The following is a 15,193-nucleotide window of genomic DNA, read 5'->3' as shown; positions in this document are numbered from 1 at the left end:
TTCCTCATAATTTAACCCCTGTAGCCCTGGAATGAGCCCTGTCGCTCCTCTCTGGACCTTTTCTAGCGCTGCTATGTCTTTTTGTAGCCTGCTGACCAAAACTGCATACAGTAATCCAGATGAGGCCTCACCAGTGCATTATAAAATTTGAGCAGAACCTCCTTGGACTTGTACTCCACACATTGTGCTATAAAACCTAACATTCTGTTAGTCTCCTTGATGGCTTCTGAACACTGTTGGGAAGCTGATAGCTTAGAGTCCCCTACGACTCCTAAATCCTTCTCATAAGGTGTACTCTCAATTTTCTGAGCGCCCATTGTGTATTGAAACCTAACATTTTTACTTCCTATGCATAATAAGCAAATTTACACTTGCATTTATTTATTTGGCCAACACTTTTTAACCAAACCGACTTAAAACATTTGAGGTATTTGTTTTTACCAAATGTGTGTTGCTGTACTTGTGTCTGTGTCTATCTGTGTTGGGTTTGGGGTGCAGGAGATCCCCCTGCAGGAAACAATAGATAGATAGATAGATAGATAGATAGATAGATAGATAGATAGATAGATAGATAGATAGATAGATAGATAGATAGATAGATAGATAGATAGATAGATAGACATGCTACCAGCTCAGCACACAACAACATAGAAAAACACACTGGCAGTCACAGAGTTGTAGAAAATGTAGAAGCTGTCACTATGCACATTAAAGGCTGTCCTATTTCTTTTATTGTTCCTTTGTATTACGAGATCAGTTCAACCTTTCATTGATGTGGAACCCCAAATACTTGTACCAGTGAACCTTCCCTACAGCCAGTCCCTGACTAGTGAGCGAACATTGAGGTTCTTTGCTATGCAAAAGTCAATAACGAGTTCTTTGGTTTTGCTGATATTCAGTTGCAGACAATTCTGTCTGAACCAATAAACAAAGTGACTCCTATACTCTGTCTCATCCCCCTTATGAATACACCCCATAAGTGCAAATAAATTTCTGCAAGTGACATGAGCTGGTGATTTATTTATAGTCAGAGGTGTGCAGAGTGAAGAGAAATGGAGACGAGACTGTTCCCTGTGGTGCTCCAGTGCCGCTCACATCCATATCAGAGACACAGTCCTTGAGTCTCACACACTGTGGTCTGCCCAACAGACAGGACCCCATAGGCTCATCCACCTGCGTATCTATGAGCTCACCCCTTAACATCTGGGGCAGTTTTCTGGTGAGACGCCCCTTTTTTTAAAAAAAGCTTCATGACCTTGAATTGGATGAATGACTCAAATATTAGGTTGATGAACATTTGCATAATTCCTAGGAATAGGAGGTAGAAGTGCATTGGAAAACTATGAAACAAATGGACACACATACAGATATGTTAAGCAGTGTGAACAATAACATGCAAGCATTATTTACAACAATCCATTTATCCAAGATGTTTATGCTGCTGCCACAGTTAGGCCCAAATTAAATGCTCTGGCCAAATGTCATGTTTATTGAGAGATAAATAAAAAGTGCATTTACAGGTTTTTGCATTCTTTCTGCCTTTACATCCACAGCTCACTAATGGCAGGCACAAAAGACGTCTGTTTTTCAGAATGGTCAATGCACCTCATCCTTTCAGCCCATGGACAGCTTGACAGCTGTGCCTGAAGCAATCTCCCTTACATTGACGTAAACCAAAGGTAGAAAAGAGCTGCCAGATTATGTGGACCCAAGCACAGCTATTTATTTAGCTAAACACAGTGTAGACCATTCACAAAACATTTTGAAAAGGCATCCATTCTTCAGCACAGGAAGCATGGACAGACAAACTCATCTCACGTCCACACGTTTTTCTTCAAATTGGCTAATTCTGAATAACACTGCTGACACATTAGTTCCTTTAGCACTTGGCATGAGATGACTTTTACTTCCTCTAAAGAACCCCTTTTTCAACACTGCAGTTTTTCCAAAATGGAAGAGTCGCTTCCTAGAGATGACTTCACATTTCCTAGAAATGTTTTGCTGGTGCTTGAGGGGTTTCCACAAAAGAGGTGCGTGCCAGAAGGAATTTGAGCGCAAGCGTGTCGGTAGTGTGACGTTTTTATGACCAAATGGGCAAGTGCTTATTTACAAAGCCACAAGATGCATAGTCTGTAGACAAGAAAAAAGAAAGACATGTATAGTAAGTTACTTAATCATGAAAAGCATATTTTTAAAGAGGAAGTGGTAAAAGTGTCTTGCATGATACACTAAAAAATTACTAAACATCATGTCCGTCTTTGGTAGTTGGGCCCTGTAGATTTGCTTTATAGTTTTCTGTTCTTCACTAGGAGCATCCAATCTGCACAATCATCATTTCCCAGTTATCTCCACTGGGGTTCACACCTTGGAGCATTTAGTATCAGATTTAGGATTCATTGCAAAATTAGCTTCTGTATTCTTTTAAGTCTGTTCTACAAAAGCATAGCAGCACTGCATAATGTGCCAAGATGGACTACTTTGTTCAAGGCCAGGTAGGCCTGGTTCTGCTTCAACCTGTTCCTCTTTATCTCTTTTTATTGAAATAGCAAATAACATGTCTGATCACAGCTGAAAGCAGTCTAAAGAATGGATTGAAAACAAAAAAGTATGATGTGTACATGCAGGTAAGCAGGATGACTGTAGGCAAGTGAGCATTAAGGGAGGACAGGACGTCAGCAGTTCGTAAAGGGAACAGACATGAACTTGGTAAAAACATCTAGTGCCATGCCAGTGACTTAAAACATTTGAGATACAACTGTTTTTTTTCCTTTTGTTTTTTTCCAAATGGAGTACAGGTGGGTGAAGTGACTTGCTCAGCATCACACAATGTGTGACAGTTTAAGGTCTCTGTGACCCCTTGAACCCTCAGACTAGACGTCAGACACCAGGTAAAAGTCCAAATATGAATATTTAGTATAATAATAAAGTGCACAAAGCACCCTCCTCTCCACAATACTCAATAAACAATCAATAAATCAATAATAACAATAATCCTCCTCACTCCCAGACGCGTTGCCACCCTTCCACCCAGCTCAGCTCAACGTCTGGGATTTCCCATCGTCCTTTTATATTCCCTGACCCGGAAGTGTTTCCCATCTTACTTCCGGGTCAGATAAAAAGTCCTTCTTTTCAACCCGGAAACACAACGTTCCCTCTGGTCATATGATTATAACGTGCTACCGGGTTATAGGGCACGTATAAGTCCTTGAGCCTCCCTGCAGCGTCCTCTGGTGGGCCCCATGGTGTCCAGCAGGGTTGGGAATAAAAACTCCATTGTCCATAATTCCCTGCTGGTCTTCGGGGCACTTCCATGCTACAGGGAGGGCTCCATCTAGCGGCCTGGGGGTATTGGCTGGGGTAAATGGCCGGCCATTCCTCACAAGTGTCAGTTGTGAGATTTGAGGTACAAGGCATAGACCCATCCTGGATGGGATGTCAATCCTTTTGAGTCACTATAACACTCATTCATGCTAGGCAAATTTACATTTAAATTAATTTATTTGGCTGATGCTTTTAACCAAAGTGACTTAAAACAGTTGAGATACAATTAGTTTATTTATTTATTTATTTTTTTTCCAAATGGAGCACAGGTGGGTGAAGTGACTTGCTAAGCGTCACACAGTGTCAATGGTGAGATCTGAACTCACAACCTCATGGTTTGAGGTCTAAAGCCTTAACCACTGTGTCACACTGCTTGCTGTGAAATTCCACTGAACCTTACTGACATCTTTGTAATCAGAACGGAAACTGGAGTCACAGGACAACATGCAGACAGCACAATAGCCAGAGGAGTTCTATTGCAGCAGGAGGGTCAAAGCCTGTCCTGACAGCATTAGACACAAGGCATTAACCAACCCTGGACAATATGCCAGTCTATTGCTGGGTCTGCGCATTCACACACACCTAGATGGGGCCAATTTACAATCTCCAGTTAAAACTCCCATTTTTGAGATGTGGCATGAACCCACAAAGTCATTCTAGAGAACTTACAAACTGTACACAGACAGCTAAGGGAGAGATCTGAACTCTGGTCACTGGATCTGAGTGTTAGCCACTGCCCTTCTGTGCTATCCCAGATTAGCTATAGCTATTTACATACTATTAAACATTCACATGGTTTAATTTTTTAAGTCTTTATGTTACAATATACATCGACAAAGTGTGGCAGTGGGTATTGATATCTTCTTAAAGTATATTGTCTGACATCTCAGCTCCTGATTCGGCTACCTTCTTGTAAATGCAGTTTGCATCTTCTCCTTTTGGAATTTCATCCAACAATGCCATTCTCACAGTGTGAACAAGTGATCTTAGGTTGATGGACTCAACCATACTGTCCCACTGTATGGTTGTTTTTATATTGTCAGGATGGCAGCTCAGTTTCTTCTTTCCCAGCCCATCAAGGAAGACCATTGACAAGAAACCTGTAAACTTATTAGCTGGCCCAGGAGAATTGGAGGCTGGTACATCTGTACCAGAGAAACAGGGTGGCAGCTTGGAGGAAAGGCACTGATAAAGGTTTCAGACCCTAGAAAACAAAAGTCTCACACGAACCTCCATGTAAAGAGTTGAGAACGAAGGGTTCCTGAAGGTGTCAACTTCTGTTGGATGCTAGAAGGCATTTAAACTGAATGGGGATTCATGCCCAACTCGCAAAATATACTTGTGCCTTATGAGTCAACTAAATAGCCTGAATAATGGCAATTCCACGTCCAACCAGGGGGCAGCAGGGTGCACTAACTGTCTTTCTCGATCCCCTGCAGACAATTCTCAGGGAATCCCAAAGGGTTCTGGTGCCTCTGATGACATCACTTCTGGTCCCACCTCAGATGACATCACTTCCACTTCCGGCCCCGATGACATCATTTCCTACACTGGCCTTTAAAGGTGCCATCTTGACTATATACTACAGTTCTGTTTTGGACTCAGTCTTGTGAATAACTCGCTATCTTTATAAATACCTTTTTGCAGCCAAGGCACATTATACGGGTGGCTGCCCCAAACCTTTATGATGTCTTATTGTTGTTCTTGTGACACATAGTAGATTTCTCAGTTGGCGCAGATATGGTTGTAGTATTCGGTTTGAGTCTGTCTGGCCGATCACTCGCCAAAATCTGCCTGCTGATGTTTTATGCTTCACGTCGGAATTGGGCCACTTCTGTAGCACATGACCTGAATCCCCAATGAAAGATTTCACAGCTCTGGCTCAAGTAATTCGGGGCAAAAGCGGCAGCCGAAAGCTTGGGCAGCAGCAGAATCTGCCTCTTATGCACTCATGTCAGAATTGTACTGATTCCGTCTGGTCAAAAAACAATAAACATTTTCACATTTATAAGTATAGACACAAAACAATGAGCTTCTGTTTTGTAAATATGTAGAACATTGACAGTTAACATATTCTAAAAGTTATACAGTCGACCCTTGATATACGACCGGCCTGACATGCGAACAACTTGCTTTATGACCAAAATTTTTGTTTTGAATTACGACCAACATCTTGCATTACGACCCGAATGCTGTCACGTGTATCCACTTGTGCGATTGTAAACAAACAGCCGAGAGCGTTTGTAAGCTTCAGTCGGAGCCCAGATACATGTGTTTGTGGACATAATTTCGGTCAGTGCAGTGATTTATATAATTTATTTCGATAATTGCTAAGGAAGGAAGCGAAGGTAACGAAGGTAAAGAAAGCGATCACAATCGAAACGAAGAAGGAAATTGTGTGGAAATATGAGAGTGGCATCCGTGAGACCGATCTCGCTAATATGTACAGCATGTCGAAATCCACCATCTCGACAATTTTACAAAGAAAAGATTTGTATAAGGAAACTCCTTCCAAACAATAACCACCTTACATTTCATTCTCCTCCTCCTTCCTTCCTGCAAGCCAAAGATGTCAACTTAAATGGTGAGAACAGTATGAAATTATTGTTTCTGGGAGGCTAGGCACTTTTTATAACTTTTTGGTTAGTACATTAGAAAAAGTATTGATGTTTTTGGTAAATTATGCACATTATACAACCCTTTTCTATTAAAAAAGTTAAGTAAGTGTTGCTGTGGGCGGTTCGGAACACATTAAGGGCATTTCCATTATTTCTTATGGGAAAAATAGTCTTGACTTACAACCAACTTGAGTTACAACCAGCGCTCGCAAACAAATTGAGTTTGTAAGTCAAGGGTCCACTGTATTTGAAATACATGAAAAATGTTTAATTCACTTGAAAAATAGTAAGTGTGCATGAAATGAAAATAATCTGCAAGCAAAGAATCAATGACATTTACTCATCTAGAGTACTACATCTGGTAAAAAAGTCCTGTTCTGTACTTTGCTTCTCCAGCAAATATTTAGTGAGAAAATGTTGTCCATTGGAACGTTTTCCTGTCTTGCCACTGCCAATCCCATGTATGTTCCTATATTGTCTGTCTGGTGGTTGGTTTTACACTTTCCCCCAGAAGAGTTTAAAAAAAGGCTAAATGATAGATTAGCACTGAAGAACAATTAGAGCTCATATAGAAACACATTTACACGTAGGCCTCATTTAATTCAAAAAAAGGCAAACGTGAAAATGTTGATAGATATGTGATGGCTATATCAAAGGGTAAAATAGCAATAACCCTACATCATATGAGATAAATACCAGTCTGTAAAAAAATCAGAAATGAGAATTCATCAAAGAGTCACAAGATTAGTTGGGTGGGTATGCAGACCTTTGCTGAGTGCCATTTACACCCCTATCACTGTTTTATCTACACTGACGTCATCTTTTGTCCGTATCAAAGTAAAATTATAAGCACACTATTGTGTCAGAATGAAGTGATGTGAGCTCGCTGCAGTATCTCTCACACTCAAGTCAAGCTTGGGGTGAATGCTACAGCCGCTAATTAGGATATGACACAGAGAGATCTGCCCGGATGCAGCCCGGGTGTATTTTACTGGGTGGCTAGTCTGGCAATGTCAGTTGTGGACTCAGTGCAGATGCAAAGTCAGCCAGTGAGACTTGGCTCAAATGCGACATGCCATAATTGTGCTGCAATCAGCAGACTGTGCTTATTGTGGACTTGGCCCAGATGTGAAATGCCATTGCTGGATTTGGCCCAGATGTGGCCTAGCGAATGTGGATTAAGATGGATCATTGCTGACAGTACCAGTGGAGGACCAGAATCAAGGCAAATGTGATGTATTGGCTGGGGTGTTGTTGTGCTTTTAGATGAGAGACCCTTGTGAGTTCTTGGGCCTTTTTAATGCACACAGAAAGATAGTGTCTGCAATGGTTGTATCTACCCACTCCAGAACCCAGCAGTGTGTACCCCTTCACCCAGGGTGTGGTTTAAATGTTTCACTTGGTCAATTGTCCTGTGTAAAGTGGGGAGGAGAGGGGAAAACAAGCACCCTTGTGGTAGGAGGAAAGGATTACAGTCTGGCGAGAAAGGGAGAGAGAAAGACAAGACGTGAAGAGAGTATTTGAACAACCTTTCTAAACCATATAAAGACTGCTCATTTTTCTCCTCATTTTGTGATACTTTTGTTTGATATCACAACTTTGCCCTCTTTTGATTGCTTCTATTTTTAATAAAATCCTTTGATTTGGAGAAATCGAATTTCTTGCCATTATCCTGGGTTACCCTCCACATTCACATTCACAAGTAATTAATGTCGAGTTTATAAATGTAAACTGTTATGTGCTAATTATGTAGCTGATGGATGTGGTGTGAGCTGGCCATCTTTCTTACTTAACTTGGCCCTATCTGACAGCTTGTAATAATCAGGCAGGATTTGCAGGGACTCTCATTTGGCAGACAGCTCATTATGTGCTGATTTTATGTGATATGCTAGGATTCTTAAACTAAACAGTTTATTTCCCATAATTTATTATTATTTGATTGATTCCTTGATCCAAGGTTACATTTGAGATATAATAGGTTATTTGTTTTATTTTCCCACTTGGAACACTGCAGATGAGGTGTCCTGTTTGTTGGCACACAGTGTCAGACATCCTCCTGGTTCAGAGCCTTAACCACTTTACCACACTTCCTGCCTTCACATGTGCATTTGCCACCGGTGGCTGCAGGATGGTCTTCTTCTTCTTAATCTTTAGTTACTTGTCATATGGCTGGTCTTTTGATTGCCATTTCCTCTATTGTACTCTGTCTTCTACTTTTCATTTCATGGCATGATTTACCATCTTTCGGGAAATACAACATGTTTTGCGTTGGCCTTCCTCTTGATTTCTGGTCAGACATGCAAGTAAAAATTTCATTGTACTCTATGTTTGTAACAATATCACTACTGCTCCTATTATTACCACTATGAGTACTGCGTCCATCCAGGATTTTTCCTACTAACATTCATTTGCATTAATTTTTTTAATGTTTTCTGTTCAATTTCAATTTCAGTTTTTACTTCTTGTGAAAAACCTTCTCAAATGACAGGCTTAGATTGCCAATCCTGCATAGATCATTCTAATTCTTTTAAAACATTAGAACATTAAAAAAGTTAACACGAGAAAAGGATATTCAGCCAAGCAAGCTTACCAATGCTGTTCATCTAGATTGTCCAAAATAACATTAATGAGTTTGAAAGTCCTGCTGTCCACCACACTACTTGGTAATTTATTGCATGTGTCTATGGTTCTTTGTGTGAAGAAAAACATTTACCCTTAACAAGTTTATAATCATGTCCTCGTGTTCTTGTTACAGAATTTATGTGAAAGTAACAATAATGAATTCTAAACTCTTTAATCATGTCAGGTCAGGTCAGGTCAGGTCAGGTCGGGGAGCATGCATTGGTACAGCTTGTTGCCGCACCCACTACATGACAAAACAGTTTGGGATCTCGGTTGGCAAACCCCTCAAGCAGATACGTGGTCCAGTCCCACCCTCCTGAAATTTCCCTCTACCTGCCACAGTCAGGTGTTACGTGGGCATCTCCTTGGCCTGGTCTAGCCACTTGGGTCCTCAACAATGAGGATTCTGCAAACCAGATCACCCTCGGGTAATCACGCCACATGACTGTAGTGCCATAACTGACGCTTCCTCAGAATACAGGTAATGTGCCTCATTTGGGACTCCGTGAGCAACCACTCATTTGACACAAAGTCAAACCAGTGGAACCCAAAGATTCTCCAAAGAGGCACAGTACCTAAGGAATCCAATCTTCATCTCAGGTCACTGGATAGCATCCATGTCTCGCAACCATATAGCAAAACAGAAAGCACCAGGACTCTAAAGACTTGGACCTTTGTTCTTTTGCATAGATATCGGGAGCACCACACACCCCTTTCCAGTGACCTCATGACCCCCCATGCTCTCCCAATCTGTCTACTGACTTCATAGGAAGAGTCACCAGAGACATGAATGTCACCGCCGAGGTAATCATGTCACCTCTGAAAATGTTCCGCTCTTTCAGTCTCTACTCATAGCTCATACCTCTCAGTCTCGGAATCAGCCTGGCCGCTGTCCTCTGGGTTTTATATCACTGCTGTGTCTTTTTTGTAACATGGAGACCAAAACTGAACACATTACTCCAGGTTAATCCCCACTAGTGTGCTATAAAACTTAAGTGTAGCCTCCCTCGACTTGTACTTCATACATTTTTCTGTATAACTCAATGTCCTATTAGCTTTCTTGATCACTCCTGTACCACTTCTGGATGTAGATAGTGATGAGTCCACTAAGACTCCCAGGTCCTTCTCATAAGGTACACATTCAAGTTTCAGACCTTCCATTGTGTATTCAAATCTAACATTTTTACTTCCTACATGGAATACTTTACATTTACTTACATTAAATTTCATCTGCCACATATCTGCCCACAAAGTTCCTCTGCTGAATCTAAATTTTCTGCCCTTTTACCTACTTTGATATCATTTGAAAACCCAACCCCTTAACTGATTATATTCTTGTGCAGATCAGTTAGTGAGTCATGTTCTTACCCACTTATTTCTGAACAGGGTTGCGGGTTGGGTATGGATGCTGGAGTCCATTCAGCCAGCATAGGGTGGAAGGCAGGAACAAACCATGGACAGGGTGCCAGTCCATCACAGGGCAAACAGACACACTCAACAACCACACCCTAAGTCCAGTTTAGGATCCGCAACCCACCTAACCTGCATGTCTTTGGAGTGTGGAAGAAAACTGGAGCACCCAGAGAAAACCAATGCAGACATGGGGGCAACATGTAAACTCCACGCAGGAAAGACTGGGGACACAAATCCTGGTCTGCGTACTGCCAGGCAGCAGCACTACCACTGCCCCACCATGCCACCCCTTTGTACAGATTATTTCTGTATATTAAAAAGAAAAGTAGCCTCAGCACTGATCCCTGACGGACGCCGTTCTTAACATCACTTTGTTCTGAAAACGTTCCCCTCTCCATAACCTTTTGCTTTCTGTGTTTGAGACCATTTTGCACCCCCCTACAGACATAGCCCTGGATTCCCACTTCTTTTAGTTTGATCACCAATCTATCATGTGGTCACCTTCTCAAATGCCTCCTGAAAATCAGGATAAATAAAATCATAATTGCATCTCCAATTGGATCCCTTTGTTGATTCTTCTAAGAATTCCAGGATATTGGTAAAGCACGACCTTCATTGTCTGAGCCCATGTTGACCCCCTTGTTCTAAATTTGGGCTGCTCGATCTCCTGCTTAATGGTTGGTCCCATTAGTTTACCTGTAATGCACATTTAGCTCACTAGCCTGTAAATACTTAGATACCCTTTGAAACAATGGGATGATATTTGCTAGCCTCCAGCTTAATGACTTGTTGTCTACCATGTCAATTCTGACCCCAGTTTTGCTGCTACAATGAGAAAATTATACATACATAGAAAAAGATGCTTAATCTTTGAACTCATTTTTGCAAAATTGAAGGTACAAGAAAAAAAAGAAAAATAATGGATAAAGAAAATATATAGGGAAAGGTAACTATAACATAAAAATAAACTTAAAGTACAAGGTCTGGGAGAAGTTAGGTGTGCTCTCCTGATGAAGTGAATATTTGTTTTATTGACAGTTTTGTTAATTAATTACATTTGAAGGTTATACGAACTGTTGCTGTTTGTTCTGAGAATTCATCTAGATATAGATAATATAAAAATAATACTCATCAGTTGTATCAGCCACTTCATCCTGAGTAAGACCCTGGAAAGAGAACTCATTCTCATAGACTGCTGAGAATCAAAATTCTAGTATTAGTAAACCGACTTCAAAGGGTTTTCAAGAATGTGGAAATTGCGTATGAAAACAGTAGGATCTAACGTGCAGCTTTAGTGCAGTTTACATTCCCAAGCCATGGGGCGCTGCAAGCGAGACACAGATCATGACCCGAATGTGACTCTGCTTTCTCAGTACCAAAGACTTTTTGCATCTGTGTATGAAGGTTAGGGTAAGAAAAATAAATGTATTTGATTCAAACAATTGGCATGTGGAGATATTACATAACAGGATTATTGTAGCAGCTTATGAGCTCTTGACAAACTCCCCACACTGTGTTCTCATGGCTGCAGCAAGCTGTAGTATTTCTGTCATTTAACTCATTACTGTAGCATGAAATTCACTTATCAAAGCAAATGGAATGTCGGTTCATAGTGTTAAACTATCTGTGTCTTATTTTTCTAAATTGTATTTGTGGCAGACTCTTATTTAATCTTTCCTGTTCTCTTACCGTTCAATGTATAATGATGTCAGCTTTGCTGAGATGTAACAGGGCAAACAAATCCACAACCTTGGGCTCAATTTCCAAGCCAGGCACTGTCTCCATTTGTTTTTCTCCAGTACTCCAGTTACCTCCAACATCCCAAATATGTATGTGTTACGTTGGTTGGCAACTTTTAGTTGGCTCTATATAAAAGAAAGAGGGGGAATAGAGGAATGAACCCTGTGATGTACTGTCCACCATGTCCAGTACTGTCAGGATATTTTCCAACCTTCATAATACTGAACTAAGTAAAGTGGATAGGATGGATGGACTATTATGAATACCAGAGGGTACTAAATAGGCTGCAGAATACCCAGTGAGAGACTGGGTGGCTTGTTGGACAAAGTCAACTAAAGTTTAACTGTGAACACAAAGATGATGATGTTGTCCCTGGACTGTGTCAGCTGCAGTTTTTGTTGCTTTTGCGCCTTTTTCTGCCACATTTTTTCCTTCCCCTCAACTTTCCATTAATATGCTTGGATACAGCACTCTTCTGCACAACTGTCAAGTCAGTAGTCTGATTGTGTGGCCTACTGAACCAGACTGCCAGACCATTAAAGGCTCAGGACACCTTTGCAGGTGTTTTGAGTTAATTAGCTGAGTGGAATGTGACAACATGAGTCCTCAATATTGAACTTTTTCACAATATTCTAATTTTCTGAGATACTGAATTTTGAGTTTTCATTACCTGTAGGCCATAATTAGCAAAGTGAAAAGAAATAAACACTTGAAATATATCACTCTGTGTGTGATGAATCTATATAATATATGAGTTTTACTTTTTGAATTGAATTACTGAAATAAAGTTTTTGATGATATTTTAATTTATCAAGATGCACCTGTGTATATATATGTGTATGTATATGTGTATATAAACTAACAAACACTGTTGTAAGTCGCTCTGGATAAGAGCGTCTGCTAAATGATGTAAATGTATATATATATATATGTATATTGTGGGTGCCCAGAAGGAAGGACATTCAACCTGGCCAGGATAACGGAAGGTTTCATACCTAGCCAGAAGGCCATAATGGAAAGGCTGGGAGAATGGACATACCAGGAGGAAGTCATTCTCCTACATAGCAGGTGGCAGTGTTCCTCAGAGCTAAATCTGATTAGGCCACCTGCAGGGTTGTGTGAGAAATGGAGTCTGGATAAACAACCTGGGCCTGTCGGGATCTTTGGGGACTTCCAGAGGGCACTGCTGGGGTAGGACTGCTCTGGTTCCCTCATGATGCTGGAAGTACTCTAGACAACTTGGAGAGGATACTAGAAGCAGCTCACGGGTTGACTTTAAAAGAAAGCCCGCTGTCTCAGTTTGGGGAGTCAGAGTTGGGAGGTAGCGGGCAACACTCAATGGAGGAGAGAATAACAGAGAGTGAGAGACAGAGACCACTTAAAAGTCTGTATATTGGCTGTGATCATTGTTGGATTTGAGCTGGGTCGATTAAAAGTCCTTTATTTTGAACCTGGAGTTATGTTGGATCTTGTTTGTTTGGGGTTTGGGGGCTCAGTACTGCCCCTACTGTTCTATATATATATATATATATATATATATATTATATATATATATATATATATATATATATATATATATATATATGTTACGACCAAAACCCGAAATTGGCCAAAGCGGGAAATGTCCGGCCAAATCGGGAAATGGCCAATGTCACTGTAAATTGACCGGCCAATGTCTGATCTTTTCCTCGATTTTGGGATTTGGCCAGCCAGTTTGCGAAATGGCATGGGGCGATCGGCCAAAGTCGGAAGGAAAAAGGCATGAGCAGCGATATGTTGCGCACTTAGTAGTGCAATTGCGTTGAGTGTAGCCTTGGCGGCTCATGTTCAGAAAGCGGACGCCACTTGGTTGTTTCACAATAATTAAGATCAGGTATATAAGTAGATTTCACATTTCTGTTATCATTTTAGCAATAAAATAGTGACTTAACATCAGGGACCTATTTTATTGACCTTAAGGTTAGTGTTTGGGCGAGGGGAAGGCCGTCTCAAGTGGCGTCCGCTTTGCTGAACAAGACCCGCCTTGAGCAGTTTCTTGTGCAGAATGTAAAACTCACTTCTGAATCTGCATCTGAAAATTTTTAAGTATCTTCGCACCTTGAGTGGACAGTCTTACATCAGCACATCGGATTTTGACCAGGGAGTTCTCGCCACTTCGCGAAATGGCTGGCCAAAGTAGCATATATGCCGGTCATTTCTAGTACTTCAGACTTTGGCCACACCTTGCGGCCAAAATGTGAAATGGCCGGTCAATTCGGGAACTGGCTGAACTTCGGGTTTTGGCCGTAACATATGTATATATATATATATATATATATATATATATATATATATATATATAGTGAAAAGAACAGCCTCGACACACACAAAAAGGTTTGAGGCAGCCATTCATATATTATCCCTGACTGCTATTGGGTTTTCTTAAAGCACTCATGTACATGGTTTTGAGTTCTCAATTGAACAACCGTATTGCAGGAAAGATGGCATCTTTAAAGAGTCTGAACCAGAAGTGACATCATCTTGGTGCCAGAACTGGGAGTGACGTCGTCCATGGCGCCGGAACTGGAAGAGATGCCGGCAATGTGGAATCAGATATCGGATTTCCCGTATTTGGTTTGCAGAGATAACAGAATTAGGTTTAGTGTACCCCGCCACTCCCTGGCTTGACATGGAATTACATTCATATGAAAAAGTTTGGGAACCCCTCTCAGCCTGCATAATAACTTACTCTGCTTTCAACAAAAAAGGATAACAGTGGTATGTCTTTCATTTCCTAGGAACATCTGAGTACTAGGATGCTTTCCGAACAAAGATTTTTAGTGAAGCAGTATTTAGTTGTATGAAATTAAATCAAATGTGAAAAACTGGCTATGCAAAAATGTCGGTCCCCTTGTAATTTTGCTGATTTGTATGCATGTCACTGCTCAATGCCGATTACTTGCAACACCAAATTGTTTGGATTAGCTCATTAAGCCTTGAACTTCATACAGGTGTGTCCAATCATGAGAAAAGGTATTTAAGGTGGTCAATTGCAAGTTGTGATTCCCTTTGACTCTCATCTGAAGAGTGACAGCATGGGATCCTCAAAGCAACTCTCAAAAGATCTGAAAACAAAGATTGTTCAGTATCATGGTTTAGGGGAAGGCTACAAAAAACTATTTCCGAGGTTTAAACTGTCAGTTTCAACTGTAAGAAATGGAATCAGGAAATGGAAGCCACAGGCACAGTTGCTGTTAAACCCAGCAGGTCTGGCAGGCCAAGAAAAATACAGGAGCGGCATATGTGCAGGATTGTGAGAATGGTTACAGACAACCCACCGATCACCTCCAAAGACCTGCAACAACATCTTGCTGCAGATGGTGTATCTGTGCATCGTTCTACAATTCAGCGCAAGTTGCACAAAGAACATCTGTATGGCAGGGTGATGAGAAAGAAGCCCTTTCTGCACTCACGCCACAAACACAGTCACTTGTTGTATG

At 41.0% G+C, this 15,193-nt stretch overlaps 1 protein-coding gene across 1 annotated transcript in view; it reads left to right on the top strand.

The window, feature by feature from the left end:
* alg14 (ALG14 UDP-N-acetylglucosaminyltransferase subunit) overlaps positions 1-1,706 on the top strand; it is a 286,344-nt gene extending 284,638 nt beyond the window's left edge. The window contains exon 5 of the mRNA XM_051933027.1: positions 1,691-1,706. The gene's annotated coding sequence lies outside the window, so the exon portion shown is untranslated. The remainder of the gene's footprint in view (positions 1-1,690) is intronic.
* The last annotated feature ends 13,487 nt before the right edge of the window (positions 1,707-15,193 follow it).

The sequence above is a fragment of the Erpetoichthys calabaricus genome, chromosome 10, assembly GCF_900747795.2.
Source record: "Erpetoichthys calabaricus chromosome 10, fErpCal1.3, whole genome shotgun sequence".
Classification (NCBI taxonomy): domain Eukaryota; kingdom Metazoa; phylum Chordata; class Cladistia; order Polypteriformes; family Polypteridae; genus Erpetoichthys; species Erpetoichthys calabaricus.
Note: the sequence above shows the minus strand (reverse complement) of the source record. Positions and strands in the feature narration are given on the sequence as shown.